This window comes from Acomys minous, assembly GCF_964271855.1.
Source record: "Acomys minous genome assembly, chromosome: 12".
Lineage (NCBI taxonomy): Eukaryota > Metazoa > Chordata > Mammalia > Rodentia > Muridae > Acomys > Acomys minous.
Window position 1 is genome coordinate 25332686 of NC_140493.1, and position 20065 is coordinate 25352750.

The following is a 20065-nucleotide window of genomic DNA, read 5'->3' on the forward strand; positions in this document are numbered from 1 at the left end:
ATATACATGCAGGCTAAACACCAATGCACATAACATTAAAATAATTTTTTTTTTTTTTTAAAGAATTCAGCTGAGAAACCAGACAATGGTGACACATGCCTTTAACCCCAGCACTTGAGAGGCAGAGGCAGGTAGACTTCTGAATTTGAGGCCAGCCTGGTCTACAAAGCAACAGCCAGGGCTACACAGAGAAGCTTTGTTTAAAAAGAGACAGAGACAGAGTATTCAGCTGGGCCTTCATCTTTCCTTTGTTTAGCATTAAAAGCCATAATATTCTGAGATCAGGGAACTTACTGTTTTTGGCGGGGGTGATGCGAGACAGGGTTTCTCTGTGTAACCCTGTCTGTCCTGGAACACTCTCTGTAAACCAGGCTGGCCTCAAACTGACAGAAATCTGCCAGCCTCTGCCTCCTGAGTGCTGGGATTCCAGTGTGTGCCACCACAGCCCAGCTATAGGAACTGATCTTCTTATTTCCCTAACAGTAAGGACCCTTAGACTCCTCCCGTGTTACTGTTATTATCCCATCAGGATCCAGACTAGGGTATTCAGCACTGACTGCCAGGACTCTAGGTCCAGCTAAGGGCTCCCTCTCCCAGGTGATGCTCGAAGCCATCCTAATCATCATCCTTTCTTCCCCCCAAGAAAACAATACCCAGGATTGACATTAATTCACCCCAAGGATAGACCTAGAGGCCCAATAATTTGATCCAATTGGTTTGATACTCCAAAGAGGTCATCTAGAAGAGGTTTAAAGCTCTGTTAAGACATTTTCCTTGGAAACTAATAAGGAGAGCATTCACGAATCCCACTCCACCACCCCCTAAGGTAAGTGTATAAGTGGGCACATTGGCTGGGGAGGGACCTTGTGTGGTTGATCTTTGGGGATACTGGAATACGAGACTTCATGTACCCCCTTTTCCATTGTTCTAAACTCCTGTCTTAAGTTGGGGTTGGGGGACTTCTGGGAGGGAGTTAGGAGTAGGGTAGATAGAGGGGGAAAAGAATAGGTTCCACACTTCTCTACCAAACATGTTCAGGCCTGTAACAGAAATACCCCACTTCTGGTGCCAACTTCCATCTTGGTTGCTGTTCAATTGCTGTGATGAGACATATTGACCAAGGCAACTTATAGAAGAAAACATATATTTGGGGGCTTGCGTACAATTGCAGAGGGGAGCATGGGGGCAGGCCAGCCTGGTGCTGGAGCAGTAACTTGAGAGATCACATATGATCAGCAAGTTGTAGGCAGAGAGAGAGAGAGAGAGAGAGAGAGAGAGAGAGAGAGAGAGAGAAACAGATAGACAGACAGACGCTGGGCCTGGACCTCCTAACCCTTCCCAAAAAGTAAAATACATGAGCCTAGGGGATCTTTCTCATTCAAACCACCACATACTCTGACAGAAACAGGTTAACAAGTTCACTCATCTTACAGTTCTAGATATCAGTCCATCACTGTGGGGAAGTCACAACACCACAACAGGAGATTGGAGATTGTACTGAGTTGACAAAACAGTGCTCTTACCTGCAGAGCTATCTCTCCAGCCTCCAGAGTCTTTCTCTTAATGACGTAGGGTCTCATGTACCCCAGGCTGGCCTGGAATTTGCTATATAGTCACAGGTGACCTTGAATTTAAGATCTCTTGCCTCTTCCTACCTAAGGTTTGATTATAGGTACGTACCAAATACATGGTGCTGAGGACCACAGAGTCCTATGCATGCTACTAGGCACTGTCCAGCCAGAGAGTTTTGGCTTATGCGTACTTTTTCTCAAGCACGTGACTTAGAGAAAGTATCTAAGCTTTATTGGGAGGAAGGAATGGCTAAAAGAAGGGAAGGAAGAGCCAGGCGTGGTGGCACACTTCTTCAATCCCAGCACTCAGGTGGATCGCTGTGAGTTCGAGGCCAGCCTGAACTACAAAGTGAGTCCAGGGCAGCCAGGGCTACACAGAGAAACCCTGTCTCAAAAACCCAAATAAATAAAATTTTAAAAAGAAGGTAAGGAAGAAGCCACAAACAAGCATTTGTCTAACCATAAAGCGTTAGTTTGGCATTGTGTTTCTGTGAATCTTCTGGAAACACACTGAGTAAATTAAAACCATTCCTCAGTTTAAGCTCCTCAAAGGGGTTGAGGGGACAGATCTCAAGGGAAGTGTTGATGCAAAACACAGCTCAGCTCTGGCCTCAAAGGGAGTAACAGAGGTTATTTTGAATCAAATTTGAATGGGCATGGCCTGGGAGCATAGAGTTAGAATGTTGCAATGTTAAACAGGCAACATGAACTGTTATAGTCACAGAACAAAAGAAAACCATAGATAAAGGCATTGCTTAAAACACTGGTGTGAACATAATTACGTGGACAACAGCAAATCAGAACTCTAGGCTATGGTTCTCAGGTGATACAATGACAATGTTAACTTTTGTATCAGTAGAAGCCAGGGGTCTGATACATTCCAAAGGCTTTACCTGTCAGTTAAAAGGATGTTAGCTCACAGAGGTGGGCAATAAATGGCTGTTAGGAAGGCTCAAGATGGGTAATTTGGTTCTGGATCTGCAACATTCTGACTGTACAATTACCAAGTTCTAATCAGTCAATCATCTTTTTTTTTTCAGTCATCTTTGTAATCCCTCTAGCATAGGTGTGGCTTTTAAATTTAAGAAAAAATATTTATTTTTATTTTATGTGCATTGGTGTTTGCCTGCATGTATGGCTGTGTGAGAATGTCAAATCTTGGAGTTACAGACAGTTGTGAGCAGCCGTGTAGGTGCTAAGATTTGAACTCTGGTTTTCTGGAAGAACAGTTGGTGCTCTTAACTACTGAGCCGTCTCTCCAGCCCTGCTTTTAAATTCTTTTAATAAGAGGAGTTTAGTTCACAGAAAAACATGAGGAATACCTTAGCTCTAATAACACTTGATCTCTTACTTATTGTGGGTCACGGGAGTAGAGATGTTAGGGAAATTTATGACTAAACACCAAGAGAGAATACTTCCAGGGCTGAAAGCGGAAATAAATGGAAGCTTGGGAAGTGAGTCTAGGGTCGTTCTGCGGCATGCTTACCACCTATGTCAGGGCAAGATGCGGCCAGGACCACTCTACAAATACAGTAGACCTCTGTGCAAAGCTGTAGAGCCCAGAGTCTGTGCCCCTGGGTCACCTGACACTTACATGCTGGCCTCACTAGGTGTGTGCTAGGGGTCTGGATTTCCATGCCCTGGAATAGGGAAGTGGCAGATAAAGGACAAAAGCGGCCACGTCTGGCTTTTTCAGTCTTTCATCTGACGGTAATCTTAATTTGCATTTCTCTCCTAAGGAACTAGTTCAACCAGTTATGGCTGTTAGGTGACACCCTTAGCCAGGTGCGGTGATCCACACCTGTAATCCCAGCACCTGGGAGGTGGAGGCAAGTGGGTCATCTTCCACCACATGATGGCTTTGACATTGGTCCCCCGGTACCTGAAACCTCGCCCTGGCTCTGTCTAGCTCTACCTCTCAAAAAGAGCCGCATGCAGTCAGGAACTGTTCTCTTTCACAGTTGAAGAGTTGACAGCACTGTCTGCAAACATTTCCACCCACCCTCAAGCTCGAAGTTCACAGAGTGGAGGTGGCGAAGCCTGCGGTAGGTATGGCAAAGAAGTGAGCTTTTGCTCCCAGGAGGAGTCTGCTCTGGTTCCAACGGTTGAACCTGATCACCCACATTTTCTCCACATGATTAACAGCATTATTGTCTTCTAAAACGGTGGTGAAATCTGTGGTGGTGAAGCACACATGAGAGCAGCGAGTGCAAATTAGGGCAGCAGTGGCATGCACCTGTAATCCAAACACTCGGCCACAGAGGCAGGAGGATCTCCCCGTGCGCCTGAGGCCCACTTGGTCTCCGTGCTCACCATGGAGGACGATGTCGTGGAACAGAAGTTATCTCCAAAGGCTAGAGAGATGGCTCAACGGTTAAGAGCACTGGTACCCAGGTTCCGAGCCCAGCACGCGCATGGTGCTTCACAATCATCTACAATTCCAGTTCTGGGGGATCTGATGCCCTACTCTGGCCTGTGAGGGCACCAGGCACTCAGCAGTGCACAGATGGAGCTGGGCATCCAACTTGCAGATAAGATATAAGCTCTGGGCGGGCATGGTGGCACATGCCTTTAATCCTAGCACTCAGGAGGCAGAGGGAGGTGGATCACTGTGAGTTTGAGGCCAGCCTGGTCTACAGAGAGTTCCAGGACAGCCAGAGCTCTGTGTAACAGAGAAACCCTGTCTCAAACAAACAAACAAACCAACAAACCAAAAAAAGACATAAACTCCTGCTACTCTTGGTGACCATGCCTGCTTACCTGACATCATGCTCCCTGCCATGAGGATTATGGACTCACTCTACAGCTGTAAACAAGCCTTAATTAAATTAAATGTTTTCTTTAATAAATTGCCTAAGTTATGATATCTCACACAATAGAAAATTAACTAAGACACCATCACAACTCCAGCCTTTGTCAACTTAGCACATTATTACTAAGCCATAACTGTCCTCTCCTGTCCCAGGCTCATGGCCATCTTGTAATGCAAAATGCATTTATCCCAACATCAAAAGTCCCCACGGTCTTTAACAATTTCAGTATTGGGGGCTGGAGAGATGGCTCAGCAGCTAAGTGGCTGTTGCTCTTCCAGAGGCTTGAGTTTGGCTTCTAACACCCATGGTGGGCAGCTTATACCACCTCTAACTCCAGCTCCAGAAGATCTCATGTCCTCTTCTGGTCTCTACCAGCACCTATAGTCAGATGCACATACCCCCAACACACACACACACACACACACACACACACACACACACACACACACATAAAATAGATCATAAAAAAATAAAGACATGAGGCCAGCCTGGTCTACAAAGTGAGTCCAGGACAGCCAAGGCTACACAGAGAAACCTTGTGTCAAAAAAACAAAAAACAAAAACACAAAAAATAAAAACACACATTTCTTTTTTTTTTTTTAAACAAATCTAGCATTGTAGGGTTGAAGAGATGGCTCAGTGGTTAAAAGCACTGACTGCTATTCCAGAGGGCCTGAGTTCAACTCCCAGCACCCACCTGACAGTTCACAGCTGTCTGTAACTCCAAGGTCTGACATCACAAACATACTTGCAGCCAAAACACCAGTGCACATTTAAGAAAAAAAAAAAGCTGGGCGTGGTGGCGCATGCCTTTAATCCCAGCACTCGGGAGGCAGAGGCAGATGGATCGCTGTGAGTTCGAGGCCAGCCTGGTCTACAAAGAGAGTCCAGGACAGCCAAAGCTACACAGAGAAACCCTGTCTTGAAACCCCCCCCCCAAAAAAATCTAGCATCGTTAGGAAGTCATCCGAAACTGAAGACAATCTCGTAACTATGAGCTTCTATAAAATCAGAAACAAGTTACATCCTTCCAAAAATGCAATGACATAGAATAAACATTTCCATTCCAAAATGGAAGAATGGGAGCATAGCAAGAAATGATTAAACTAAAAGCCAAACCGAAACCCCATATGGAAAATACTAAATTGTGCAGCTCCGTGTCTGACACCTCGGCCTTATGATGAAACCATCTAGGCTGCAAAGGCCTGGGTGGCCCCTCCCCTCCACTGTTGCCACCTTTGGCACGCACAGCCTCTCTGTTCAGCTGACTCCACTTTATGCCTCCATCTTACCAGGTCCTGGCATCTCCAGCATCTTACAGTCTCCATCGCAATTTAGGCTTCACCTTGACAGTGCTTCTCAGAGACCTCTGAGAGGCTCCTTGCAGGGACTTCAAGCATGCCTCACATTGCTGGGCCTCAGTGTCTCTCTGGAGCTTCAAGTGAAAGCGATCAGTGTTGGCTCAGGACCTCCAAGGCCAAGTTCTCAGCACAAAGATGTGTTTGCCCCAGATGAACAAGGGGCAGGGAAAAAGAGGCAAAGACAGGAGACAGAGGATGAGGGAGAAGGGGGAAGGAAACAAGAGAGAGAGAGGGGTATTTGTCCCAGAGGGAGGAAAGATGTGGCCCAAGGTGAATGGTGATTTATAAAGGTAAAATGGAAAATCCTATGTCAAGATGAGGCGGTTTTGGTTTTTGTTTTGGTTTTGTTTTTTCAAGACAGGGTTTCTCTGTGTAGCCCTGGCTGTCCTGGACTGTCTTTGTAAACCAGGCTGGCCTTGAACTCACAGCGATCCACCTACCTCTGCCTCCTGGGTGCTGGGCAGAATGAGGCATTTAATTTTACTTGGGCATGTTAATTAAGTGAGCCAAAGGGGGCTTTTGATTGCTGGACTTCAATATACTGATAACTGGACCTTGGTAGTCAGCCTCAGGAGGAGCAAGTGACCAAATAAAAGAACAGACCTTGGTGGCTAGCTTTAGGGATGTAATCGAATGGTTTGTAGCAAGGCAGAAGGGATGGAGGAGGAGGCCAGAGCCATGCTCAGGCCAGCTGGAGTTCCTTCAGCAAGACTCCATGGTCCCCCTTAAGCTTGCATCCTTTATACTGTGAAAGCCAGCAGCTCCACACAGACAGCGCTGCCAGCTCAGGATGGAGCCCTCTGGACTACGTTGGTAGCAGCCTCTGTGCGCCGTTCATTCTGCTGAGACACTTTGTGAGCAGAGAACTCCTGTAGAAAGATGCATTTCTTTTTATGGTCTATTTGTGTTCTATTAAATTTGCATTTTTCACCCATTTAGAGCCTTGGTGGTAAAAATCTTGCGCTCAGGACGCTTTTCCTACTGTCCCAGTATAAAACAGATTTCTCTTTAGCACTTATGGCCTCTTTTTGAGCACATACCTGGACCTCAACTCAAACTTCCTTACCAAACTGCACATTTATTTTGTATCTTTATGCTGAATTTTCTGCCCCTTATCAATGTAGACCTAGATAGATGCAGTAAGCAACAGCCTCATAAGAGACTTTACACTAAAGCTTCTTTTTAAAATTTTTATTTATTTATCTTATGTATATTTGAGAGCTCTATCTGCATGTACACCTGCCCGCTAGAAGAGGACATCGGATCACATTATAGATGGTTGTGAGCCACTATGTGGTTGCCGGGGATTGAACTCGGGACCTCTGGAAGAGCAAGACAGTTCTCTTAACCCCTGAGCCACCTCTCCAGCCCCAAAAGTTTCCTTTTGTGTGCAAAATCTAGAGGAGCCTGGGGAGTGATCCTGGGTGCCTCTCTATCAACAGTGACTTATCCCAGGTCGCCATCACTTTACAGCTGTATCACCGTGGAAATTAGTCTCCCCGGGTAGCCGCGACGGGGAATGGGCAAGAACCGGAAGAAGCGTTGCGTGACACTGTTTCCAGGGGAAGTAAACACCTACTCACTCCAGAACGGGAACCAGCAACACACCAAAGCAAGGCTCCCACTAAGTCCAGTTTGGTGACCCAATGACTTTTATTAGGGTTACTTGGAAGACTACGCGTAAGGGGTTACTTACAGGAGCAGAAATGATTCAAGAACAGCTGCATCACCAAGGCGCCACACCAGCATGAGTGACAGCTCATGAAAGCTGAGAACCTGGACCACGCCATAGAGCCTGCTGGAGACTGGAGAGCGTCCTTTCCAGGCAGCTCGGTTGACTGGCTTGAGTCTGTTGCTGGCGGCTTAGTTGATCTCGGCTCCTTGCAGGTGTCTCTGCGTGTATGAGAGTCTTCTTGGTAGCTTGTCTCATGTGCTCTCAGCAGTGCTTACAGTCTATGTATGCGTGGGGAAGGAAGAGTTCCATGAATCTAGTCTGTTTCAGGAACTTCCTGAGCTTCCCTGAGGGTTAGGATGTTTTACCTCCCTTTGCAGTGGTTTTCAGTCACTTCCTAATGCTGTGACCCTTCAATACAGCTCCTTATGTCGTGGTGACCACCCCCCCCAACATAAAATTATTTTTGTTGCTACTTCATAACTATAATTTTGCTACTGTTATTAGTTGTAATGTAAATAGCTGTGTTTTCTTCTGGTTTTATGTGACCTGTGAAAAGGCCATTGGACCCTAATGGGGTCGTAACCCACAGGTAGAGAACTTCTGCTTTAGAGCCTTTTAATTCACCTCTCTATAAACAAACTATCTTAACATATTAAGGCAGGGGCCTGGAGAGATGGCTCAGGGGTTAAGAGCACTGACTGCTCTTCCAGAGGTCCTGAGTTCAATTCCCATCAACCACATAGTGCTCACAACCATCTATAATGTTATCTGATGCCTTCCTCTGGCCTGCAGGTGTACATGCAGGCAGAGTTCTGTATACATAATAATAAATAAATCTTTTTAAAATAAATGTTAAGGCAGACATAGTGATACACACCTTCAATCCCAGCACTCAGGAGGCAGAGGCAGGCAGAGCTGAGTTGGAAGCCAGCCTGGTCTACAGAGTGAGTTCCAGGACAGCCAGGGGCTACACAGAGAAACCCTGTTTTAAACCAAACCCCCATATCTATGTGTATATATGTTTCAGATATATGTTTCACCTTCCTTTTCACATCCTACATCTTAATGAGCCTAACTTGAGGGTGGAAGGTTTTTCGTTTTTTGTTGTTGGTGGTTTAGTTTGGTTTGGTTTTTCGAGACAGGGTTTCTCTGTGTAATAGCTCTAGCTGCCCTGGAACTCTCTCTGTAGACCAGGCTGGCCTTGAACTCACAGAGATCTGCCTGCCTCTGCCTCCCAAGTGCTGGGATTAAAGGCGTGCTGCGCCATCACCACCCAACCAAGGGTGGAAGGTTTTAATTTCAGAGAAAACTGCTACACAAAAGGAAGAGAACATTTCATTTCACTTCACTTTTTTTTTTTTTTGCCAGAAAGTCCCATCACCTCACTCTAAGTCCAAGGCAGGCTAGAGAATTTGTTCTTCTTTGACACAGGGTTTTTATTTTTTTTCTGTAGCCCTAGTTCCTAGAACTCATCCTGTAGACCAGGCCAGACTCAGACTCAGAGATCTGCCACAGCCTGGGGAATTTCGAGTTGGGGAGGGTGCAGCGGCACACAAACGTTTAATCTCAGCTCTCCAGAGTTAGAGTCAGGCAGATTTCTGTAACTCCCAGGACAGCCTGGCCCAAGGCAGCCAAGGTTACATAGTGAAACCCTATCTCAAACAAGGGTGGATGCTTTTAATCCCAGCACTTGGGAGGCAGAGATAGATGGATCTCTGTGAGTTCAAGGCTAGCCTGGCCTACAAAGCCAGTTCGGGACAGCCAAGGCTACAAAGAGAAACCCCATCTCAAAAAACCAAAAGAAAAAAAAGAAAGAAAGAAAGAAAGAAAGAAAGAAATGACCACTGGGAGTCTCTCTAGCATCATAAATCTTAACAAACTGATTTTGCAGAAGAGTAAATTGAGGCACAAACTGGCCAGATATTTTCCTCAAGTCATTCTTCCTGATCTTAGTGCGCTGCTCCATGGCAGAGAAGACCAGAGTTCCACAACTGTGCACGTCTCCTGCCGCTGTGCCATGGAGGATGCCTTGGCCAAAACAAACAGCACTCATGGATGGGGTGGTCCTTAGCTAGAAGGATGTGGGGAGAAAGAGATACAAACTCTTTTTTTTTTTTTTGGTTTTTTTTGAGACAGGGTTTCTCTGTGTAGCCGTGGCTGTCCTGGACTCACTTTGTAGACCAGGCTGGCCTCGAACTCACAGCGATCTGCCTGCTTCTGCCTCCCGAGTGCTGGGATTAAAGGCATGCGCCACCACGCCCGGCTTGAGATACAAACTCTTTGAAGGACATGATTTAGATGTCCCATTTTAGGGCTGACCACTCACTTTCTTTTTCTTTTTCTTTGTTTTGGTTTTTCGAGACAGGGTCTCTTTATGTAGCCTTAGCTGTCCTAGACTCGCTTTGTAGACCAAGCTGGCCTCGAACTCCTGCCTGCCTCTGCCTCTGCCTCCCGAGGGCTGGGATTAAAAGTAGCGTGCACCACTACACCCGGCTTCACTTTCATTTTTGAGACAGTCACATTGTGTAGCCTTGCCTAGCCTGGAACCTGTTAGGTAGACTGGGCTAGCCTGGCCCTGTCTCCTTAGTGCTAGGAATGGGCCCCCATGTGTAGCTTCACAGGCATTTATTCTCAGCATTGTAACCAGTTATAACCTCTGTATTATTTTTTTTTAAATATTTTATTTAATTTTTAAATGTATGTGCGTTGGTGTGAAGGTGTCAGATCTTGGAGTTACAGACAGTTGTGAGCTGCCATGTGGGTACTGGGACTTGAACCCGGGTCCTTTGGAAGAGCAGGCAGTGCTCTTAACCACTGAGCCATCTCTCCATCCCCCATAACCTCTGTATTAACTATCACTTATTCCAAAAAGAAGCTTCTTTGGCCAAGGCATGCTATAGTACTAGACTAAGGGTATAAATATAAATATTTGAAGGCAATTTGGCTGCATATCCATGTAGTTTAATATCAGTAGTGGGAGATGGATATGGTGGCACTCGTCTTTAATCCTAGCACACGGAAGGTAGAGGCTGCCTGATCACTATGAGTTCGAGGCCAGCCTGGCCCTCAAAGTGAGTCTAGGACAGCCAAGGCTACACACACACAAAAAAGAATGATGTATTATTTTATTTTTATCTGTATTATTACTTCCCTATTGCTGTGCCAAACATCATGATCAAGGCAACTGACAAAAGAAAGTGATTTGGCTCATGGTTTCCAAGGGTTAGAGACCACAATAGTGGAACAAAGGCAGAACAGCAGGGATGGCTGAGGGCTCACATCTTGATCCACAGCAGGAGACAGAGAGCACACTGAGAAGGGTGAGAGTCTTTGAAACCTCAAAGCCTGTCCCCAATGACACGCCTCCTCCAACAAGGCCACCCCTCCCACCCCCTCCCAAACAGTCCCACCAACTGGAGACCAAGTATTTAAACATATAGGCCTAGGGGGGGTCATTCTCATTCAAAGGACTGTAACGTATATATGCTTGTGGCTGTGTAAACTTATCTACACCATGTTTTGGTAGGTGTCTGAAGTGACCAGAGGGCATAGGATCCCTTGGAAATGAGTTACAGGCAGTTCCCTGGTTCTCTGAGAGCAGTCACTTGCTCTTTTTTTTTTTTTTCCGAGTCCAGAAGAGGGCATCAGATCACATTACAGGTGGTTGTGAACCACCATGTGGTTGCTGGGAATTGAACTCAGGACCTTTGGAAGAGCAGGCAGTGCTCTTAACCACTGAGCCATCTCTCCAGCCCCCAGTCACTTGCTCTTAATCACTGGGTCATCTCTCCGACCTCACGTGGTGGGCAGCCTGGGTTCTCATGGTCAGGGTCATGCAGTGATGCAGTCATGTGGGCCTACAGTCCTGCCTGGGATGGTAGTGGGACTGGATCCTTATAGAGACTTTTGGGGAGCCAGTTCTGGCTGGAGCAGTGGGCTGGATTGAAGCCCCTGGGGCCCACATTTCTGCAGAGAGGGCTGGAGGGGTTAGCGAGGCACTGGAGCTTCACCAATATGCAGGTCTCACCAAGGCGGTAGGTGGAGTATGTGATCTTGGCTATGTGATTCTTTCTGGAGTGTTAAGCTCATGTGAAACTGGAGTGTTAAGTTCAGGTAAAACCACCTGAACACATAGCTCTTCTGAAAGCTGGAGCCTCCTGGGAACATTGTGCCCAGTTCTCTTGTTTTGTTTTTTTTTGTTTTTTCAAATCATATGAGTGCAGAAATACATCACAGTTGTTTCAATTTTCCTTTCAAAAAACTGAACATCAAGAAAACAAATAACAACAAAAAAGAAAACAACGCGGGGCGTGGTGCCGCACCCCTTTAATCCCAGCACTCAGGAAGGCAGAGGCAGGTGGATTGGTGTGAGTTCGAGGCCAGCCTTGTCTACCAAGTGAGTCCAGGGCAGCCAAAGCTACACAAAGAAACCTTGTTTCAAAAACCAAACCAAACCAAAAAGAAAACAAATAACCCAGTTAAATATGGGGTGTAGAACTAAGCAGAGAGTTCTCAAACATGAAATAAAAAAGACTTTTTTTTTTTGAGACAGTGTTTCTCTGTGTAGCCTTGGCTGTCCTGGACTTGCTTTGTAGACCAGGCTGGCCTCAAACCCACAGCGATCCACCTGCCTCTGCCTCCCGAGTGCTGGGATTAAAGGCGTGCGCCACCACGCCTGGCTAAAAAAGACTTTTTAAACATTTAAAAAATGTACAATATCCCTATGTCAGGGAAATATATAGTAAAATGACATATGTATATATATATATATATATATATATATATATATATATATATTTTTTTTTTTTTTTTTTTTTTTTTTGAGACAGAGTTTCTCTGTGTAACAGAGCCCTGGCTGTCCTGGATCTTGCTTTTTAGATCAGGCTGGCCTGGAACTCACAAAGATCTACCTGCCTCTGCCTCCTGAGTGCTGGGATTAATTAAAGGCATGCGTCACCATGCCCGGCCCTACTTAGAGATTTTTATTTTACCCCAGTCAGAATGGTCAAAATGAATAAAACAAATGACAGCTCACGCTGACAAGGATGCCAGGAAAAGGAACTACGTATTCATTGCTGTAGGAGTGCAAACTGATGTAGCCACAGTAGAAAGCAGTGTAGAGGTTCCTCAATAGCTGAAAATCTACTTACCTCAAAATCCAGCTGTACTATTTTTGGCCATACACCCAAAGTGTGCTGCTACATCTTACAAAGTAATAATGGCTCATCCATGTTCATTGCTGCTGTATTTATAACGCCCTGAAATTGGAACCAGCCCGGATGTCCATGAGCTGCTGAGTAGATAATGAAAATGTGGTACATTTACAAAATGGAATATTAGCAAGCGGGTAAGAAAAAACAAAATTAGCTGGGCAAGGTGGCACACCTTGTAATCCCAGGATTCAGAAGGCAGAGGCAGGTGGATCTCTGTGAGTTCAAGGTCAGCCTGGTCTACAAAGTGAGTCCAGGACAGCCAGGACTACAAGAGAAACCCTGTTTTGAAAACAACAATAACAACCCCCCCAAAAAGACAAACAAACAAACAACAAAACAAAAGTGTAAAATCTTCAGGTCAAACCAGGCATGGTAGCACATGCCTTTAATCTCAGCACTCAGGAGGCAAAGACAGATGGATCTCTGTGGGCCAGTCTGGTTTACAAAGGAGTCCAGGACCAGGACAGCCAAGGCTACCCAGAGAAACCCTGTCTCGAAAACACAAAAACAAACAATCAAAATATTCAGGTCAATAATCCTGAGTGAAGTAATCTAGATCCAAGATATCAAATATACATTTTCTTTTACATGCTAGCGTTTGAGCTTTCAGTAAATGTGCTGCAGTCTGAACAACCACACATCATGTGTCTGCTGAGGCCTTCCGGTGGGAAGCTAGAAGGATTTCATGGGGAGGGCGTGGGAGGGCAGGATGAAAGAGGGAATTGGGGAGGGACAATGAACACTAAAGGCTTTTTGAAGAAACACAGGGAGCCGGGCATGGTGGTGCATAACTCTAACCGCAGCAATCAGGAGGCAGAGGCAGGGGGGAGTCTCTGTGAGCTTGAGGCTAGCCTGGTCTACAAAGTGAGTTAAGGACAGCCAGCGCTACAGAGAGGAACCCTATCTTGAAAAATCAAAAACAAAAACAAAACACTACCACCACCACCACAACAACAAAACAGAAAAAAAAATGTGGAAATCTACTATTGTAGAAGCTTCCTAAAATACATACATATAGGAAAGGAATTTATTTTATTGTATTTTATTTTGATTGCTTATTTATTTAATTTTTTTTTTCCGAGACAGGGTCTCTCTGTGTTAGCTTTGGCTGTCCTGGACTCACTCTGTAGAACAGGCTGGCCTCGAACTCACAGCGATCCACCTGCCTCTGCCTCCCAAGTGCTGGGATTAAAGGCGTGCGCCACCACGCCCAGCCCTTGTATTTTATTTTGAGACAGGGGTTCTCTGTGTAGCCCTGGCAAGTGTGCACCACTGCGCCCAGCTTATGAAAGGAATTTTACTGGAATAACCATATAATAGGGGCGACAACGCCCCAACCAGACATCTCTTGTCACCAAGTAAAGCCTTCAGTGCCAGGAATGGGTTACATCTTGTTGAGTCATTAGCCCCAGGGTGCCACGGACACACTAGAATCTTCACCGGCTTCTGATTAGCATTCGTGGTGCTGGAAGGGGCTCTGCACACGCACACTGACAGAGGAGAAGAGCACTGGTTGGTGTAGCCCAGCTACCAATTCTAAGAGCTACAACAGTGATAGATGCAACTGTTGGGTTTGGGGTGGAAGCTGAGAGAACTCACTTCAGATACAGAAGCTTAGAACGAAAGCACGGAGAGACAGCGAGTTCGGGATCTGAACTGAGTCCACGATGGGAGGGAGGCTGCGTTGTCTATTTAAAGGGTGAAAACTGCAATTAGCTCATACAGGGGGCGGATGGTGGAACAGGGTGGTCAGCTCTGACTCAAGTTATCTTGCTAACAAGCAGTTCTAACTGACCTTTAGTTTGATTGGTTGTGAGATAAGTGAGGCGGTGCTTAGGGTACACCCAACGTGTAACCGAGTGTGTAGACAGCAAAGGATGCATCTTGACACCACTGCATCATGGATAATAAGGTGTAGACAGAGTGTAGCTTAGCGTAAGCTCAGCTCCAGCCTCTGGCTGGGAGTTTTCCCAGAGCTGGTGGACTTTGGGATGGAGTTAGGCTGTTCCTAACAAAATAGATGGAGTCTGACAGCTTTAGTACAAATGTTAGGAGAGGAACCAAACCACTTCTTGATTGGCGTAAGGGCTACTCCCTGAAAAGGAACCCATGCCTGACACTGCTAAAGTAGCCTAGAAGCTGAGACTAGACAGGTCGTGGGGTGAGGAGAAAAACCAATGCTATTATTTTGCTAAAAAGACATAGCAATAAAAATGACTCTTAATGACATACGGCCATAGCCATAGACCAGTACATCCTGCAACCCTCTTCAGAATTGCTTCTCTTTGCAGTAGATAAATCATTAACACAGGGACCCACAACTGAAAACATGCAGAGAGTGAGAGACTTTGGAGTACTCAGTCCTAAATGAGATGTCTTCATCAAATTCCTACCCTCGGGGCTCAGGGGTCTGTGTGGAAGAGAAATTGATAGAAAGATTTAAGAGACAGGTGGTGGATGACTCCGAGGAAACAGCATCTTCCAGACACAGCTGGACAGACAGATACACATACGAACTCCCAGAGACTGTTACAGCACTCACAAGGTCTGGATAGGTTCAAATGGGACAAAAATCCCAGGACAGGAGAGGGATACAAAGTTTCACTCCCAACCAAGAATACATTTGCATTTGATACCTGCTAAAAAGAGGGAAATCAGTTTTCTCCACTGGAGTGTGGCTGGCCAGGCTCCAAACCTAGGAGTAGTTAGCCATAACATAAGGGACTCCATGGTTTGGCTTGGTTTTGTGAGGTTTGTTTGTTTTGGGTTGGTTTGGCTTGGTTTTATAACTTTATTTTTATTTCATGTACATTGGTGTTTTGACTGTACGTGTGTCTGTGTGAGGGTGTCAGATCCCCTGGAACATGAGTTACAGACAAATGTGAGCTGCCATGTGAGAACTGAATCCCAGTCTTCTGGAAGAGCAGTTGGTGCTCTTAACCTCTGAGCCATTTCTCCAGCCCCTTGTGAGGATTTGTTTTATGTTTGTGTGTGTGTGTGTGTGTGTGCTCTTTGTTCTGTTGTTTGTTGTTTTTTGAACAGGGTTTCTCAAGTATAACCTTGGCTGTACTAGAACTCGCTCTGTAGACCAGGCTGGCCCCAAACTGAGAGAGCTGCCTGCCTCTGCCTCAGGAGTGCTGGCTTTAAAGGCATGTGCCAGGACGTGTGCTTGGCGTGTGCTTGGATTGTTTTGTTATCTCTTCTTATTTATTTATTTATTTTTTACATTTCTTTTCTTTCTTTCTTTCTTTTTTTGGAGTAGAGTTGGGGAAGGGGAAAAACATGCTCAAGCATAATGTATGAAAATCTTTTAAAGCCAGGCAAGGTGGTGCATGCCTGTAATCCCAGCACTTGGGGAGGCAGAGGCAGGTGTATCTCTGAGTTTGAGGCCAGCCTGGTCTACAAAGTGAGTTCTGGACAGCCAAGGTTACCCAGAGAGACCAACCAACCAACCAACTAACCACAACAACACAAATTTTTAAAGGCTTACTTTTTATTATGTCTATGGGTGTTTTGCCTTAGTGTATGTTTGAGTACCACATATGGACAGTGCTCATGGGGGCCTGAAGGGGACATTAGATCCCCTAGAACTGGAACTGGGATGGTTGAGAGCCACAACGTGGGTACTGGGATCCCAGCCCAGCCCCTCTGCAAGATCAGCAAGTGCTTTCACCTGATGGTCTGTCACTCCACCACCACACCAGCTTAGGCTGTTCTTACTTTACATTTTTGGTCTCCTTCTTATTTTGCCTTTTGTGTATTTATAAATTCTCAGGAATTGTTTGGGATTCAGGTCAGATTTTGTCTCTGTGTGTTTGAGACGCCATCTTGTTATGTATCACTGGCTGGTCTTACATAGTTCCCTGGACTAGCCTTGAATTTGTGACTCCTCCTGCCTCTGGCTCCTGAGTGCTAGGATTACAGGCGTGCACCACCACGCCTTAGATCAGTTATTTTGTAACAGTGATGGAAAAAAAAAAACAATAAACACATGGGTCGATACCTTCTTCTAAGGAAACCCTCATCCAGGGCCTGAAACCCTACTTATATTCATATTGAAGGTGACATGCAAACGGTGGTCCTACCATCCCTCTCCCACCGGAAGTCCTCTCACCAGAAGACAGGCTTTGCCAAACTGTGTGATGTGCTTACTCCTGCCCTCAGCTCAAACTGATACCTTGTGTCGCATGAGGACCACAGACAGGGTCAACGCCTGGGAGCACTGGACCTCTACACTCAGGGCTTCTGTGTCAGTTTCCCTGTCACTCTGACCAAAATAGCTAACAAGGAGCCTGAGGATGTTTGTACTTCTGTGGATCAGGAAGCAGGATATATTGGGACTCTCTAGAGTTTTCCTTTCTCCTTTTTTATTTAGTCAGGGACCTCAGCTCATGGCATGGCACCATCTGTTTTCCCTCCTTAATCTTAGGAAACACCCTCACAGAAATTCCCAAAGGTAAGCCTCACTAATACCCTAGGGGACACATCTTTCTCCTCCACGTCTGCCACTGCCACCTCCTGTCACTGCTTTTCCTCTTTCTCTCCTCCTTCTCTTCTTTTTAGAGACTTATTCATTTATTAGATCACATTACAGATGGTTGTGAGCCACCATGTGGTTTCTGGGAATTGAACTCAGGACCTCTGGAAGAGCAGTCAGTGCTCTTAACCGCTGAGCCATCTCTCCAGCCCCCCCCTAGCCCCCTCCTCCTTCTTTTTCTTTTTTGGTTTTGCAAGATAGGGTTTCTCTGTGTAGCCTTGGTTGTCCTAGACTTGCTTCATAGACCAAGCTGGCCTCAAACTCACAGCGATCCGCCTGCCTCTGCCTCCCGAGTCGTCTTCTTTTCTTTAAGCTAGGAGCAATTTAGGCAGCCCTGGCTGGCCTATAATTTACTACGTAAATCAGGCAGACCTTACTGAGATCCATCTGTCTCTGCCTCCCAAGTGCTGAGATTAAAGGATGTGCCTGTCCCCATGCCCAGAGTTGGGGTATATCCTAGTTCTCCCAACTTGACAATCTAAGCATCGGGACTCCCAGCAACAAAAGCAGTTCAGCCATAAGCTGTTGAATGCCCCTGACAGGAAAAGAAAAAGACGATAATGGAAGAATGCACTGTAGTCAACAAATAACCTAAACATGACTATATCTGTGGAGTTCCAGAACAAGGAAAGACTAAAATATAAAACCAAGATGATATTGAAGAGTAGGCATGTGTTTTCAGGACATACAGTCACCAAAGTGACACGAGTATAGTAGGAAGTAGAAAGTAGAGAGTAAAGCGGGCATTTTATATTTACAAAGAATAATGTTAGAGGGGCTAGTGAGCTCAGCTGTTAAAGAGCACTGTTTATACTTCCCAGGACATAGTGGCTCACAACCATCTGTAACTCCATTCCTTGGGGGATCTGACCTTTTCTGACCTTCACAGGCCCCAGGAACAAATAGTACACAGGCACAATGCAGGCAAAACACCCATGCACATAAAATACAGGGGAAAAAAAAAAAAAGAATAGCCGTGCTTGGTGGCAAATGCCTGTAATCCCAGCACTCGGGGAGGCAGAGACAATCAGATCTCTGTAAGTTCAAGGCCAGCTTGATGTACAAATCGAGTCCAGTACAGCCAAGGCTACACAGAGGAACCTTTCTGGGGGGGGGGGGGAACCACCACAAAGAATTCCAACCTTTTACTTTCCTCTAGCTACTAAAACTTTTCCTTGCACAAAGCCCCCACCTTCTCCGCTTTCCACACCTGATGATCTGTAGCAGGCAACACCTTACCCTCTTCTTTCGTTTACTTCGGGCTGATTCTCTTAAAACTAGCCAATCAGGAAAGACTAGAAGGTGACCCCAGGCAATAGGAAAAAGATACAGTCGTCATCTGCCTTGGGATAGAAAGAAAGTAAGTGAACCTCCTGCCCTACTGCACTTGCTAGCCTGGTTAATTTATATTCACAAAAGTAAATTGCCTTGCTCAGCTACTTTTGCTGTTTGTGTGTCTTTGTGCAATATGTAGAATGTTTGCTTCCAACAGCATTGCTACAGGGGGTCGAGACAGAACAGAAGCCCTCGTGCATGTAAGTGTGCAGTATGAAATGACTAGGCAAGGCAGTGCTAAGCGCAGCCTGACGGACAGCCATCGGGCAGGGGCCTGCAGCGGTGGGAGGTGCTGAAGGCTCTGAACCCATCCTTATGAAAGCAGAGCAGGGTCTGGACACAGATGGAGTGCCGCACAGTCCTGGAAGAGCAAGTGGACCGTAAGCACAACTCATAGAAATAAAGACAGGGGCTGGAGCTGGCTCGTTGAGTAAAGGTGTTTGCCACTAGAGAGATGACCCGAATTTCATCCTCAAGACCCAAGTAGCAGTGGTGGTGCACACCTTTAATCCCAGCACTCTGGAGGCAGAGGCAGGTGGATCCCTGCGACTTTGAGGTCAGCCTGATTTACAGAGCGAGGTCCAGGACAGCCAGGGCTACACAGAGAACCCCGACTCGAAGAAACAAAACAAAACAAAGCAAACAAACGAAAACCAACCAACCAAAAACAAAACCAAGAAAGAAAAGGACTGAAGATAGCAAAGCCGGGGAGGGTGACAAACGAACGCATCTGTAACCAGTCAAAGGCAAATCTTAAATTTGAGGCCACACATAGCAAGAGCTCATCTGAAAGAAAGAAAGAAAGAAAGAAAGAAAAAAAACCCTAAAAGGCAGTGAGGATGCAGCTGGGTTGGTAAAGCGCTTTTCTAGTTCCATTATCTCCACCACTGCATTAACCGGATACGGGTGGCATATGCCTGTGATGCCCGCACTGGGGAGATGAAGGCCGGAGGATTAGAATCTCAAAGTCTTCCTTGGCTACTCAGCAAGTTGAAGGTCAGCCTAGGCCATATGAAATCCTGTCTTAAATAAAAATAAATAACTAATAAAAAAATTTTTTAAAGGACCATGGAAACGGCTTCGTTGGTAATAGTGCTCACTGCGCAAGCCTGAGGTTGTCAGTTCCATGGTGGAAGGAGCTGTCCTCTGACTTCCACAGGCACACCGTTGGCACGTGTGCGCACACACTTCATACACAACACACAGAAAACAAAACAAAACAAAAATGAGAAAAGGGGGCGCATTTAACGCTGTGCCTGAGTTACCGCGAGAATAGTTAAGGAGCTAAAAGGAGGAAAATCATAAAGGGAAGTTAGAAACATGGAGCGCGCAGAACATTTTAGACAATGGCTACCTTTCCAGAGTCAAGGAAAAGGTAAATCGCAGGCACAGGAACCCCAGCAGGGTCGGAACTAGTAAAATCTCGCCACGCCCACATCAGGACACACCTGAGGTGACCCAGACTGCCAGAAGTGGGCGGGTACAGGTGAGAGCAAAACGGTCGGTTAGTGCGGCACCGGGGGCGGGGCCTCCGACAGAGGCCAGGCTCACCCTTGGTTC

General features: G+C 46.0%; 1 long non-coding RNA gene across 4 annotated transcripts; it reads right to left on the reverse strand.

Moving 5' to 3' along the window:
• Window positions 1–5146: 5146 nt before the first annotated feature.
• Window positions 5147–20052, reverse strand: LOC311579923. 4 transcript variants are annotated; one of them, XR_014773286.1, is made up of 5 exons: window positions 19954–20052; window positions 18410–18513; window positions 12571–12713; window positions 7442–7698; window positions 5147–7067 (listed from the first exon to the last, which is right to left on the reverse strand). It is a non-coding gene; the product is annotated as an uncharacterized lncRNA (long non-coding RNA). The 4 variants fall into 4 exon arrangements; XR_014773287.1 differs by having other exon boundaries at window positions 19860–20025; XR_014773288.1 differs by having other exon boundaries at window positions 12571–12710; window positions 18410–20025.
• Window positions 20053–20065: the final 13 nt, after the last annotated feature.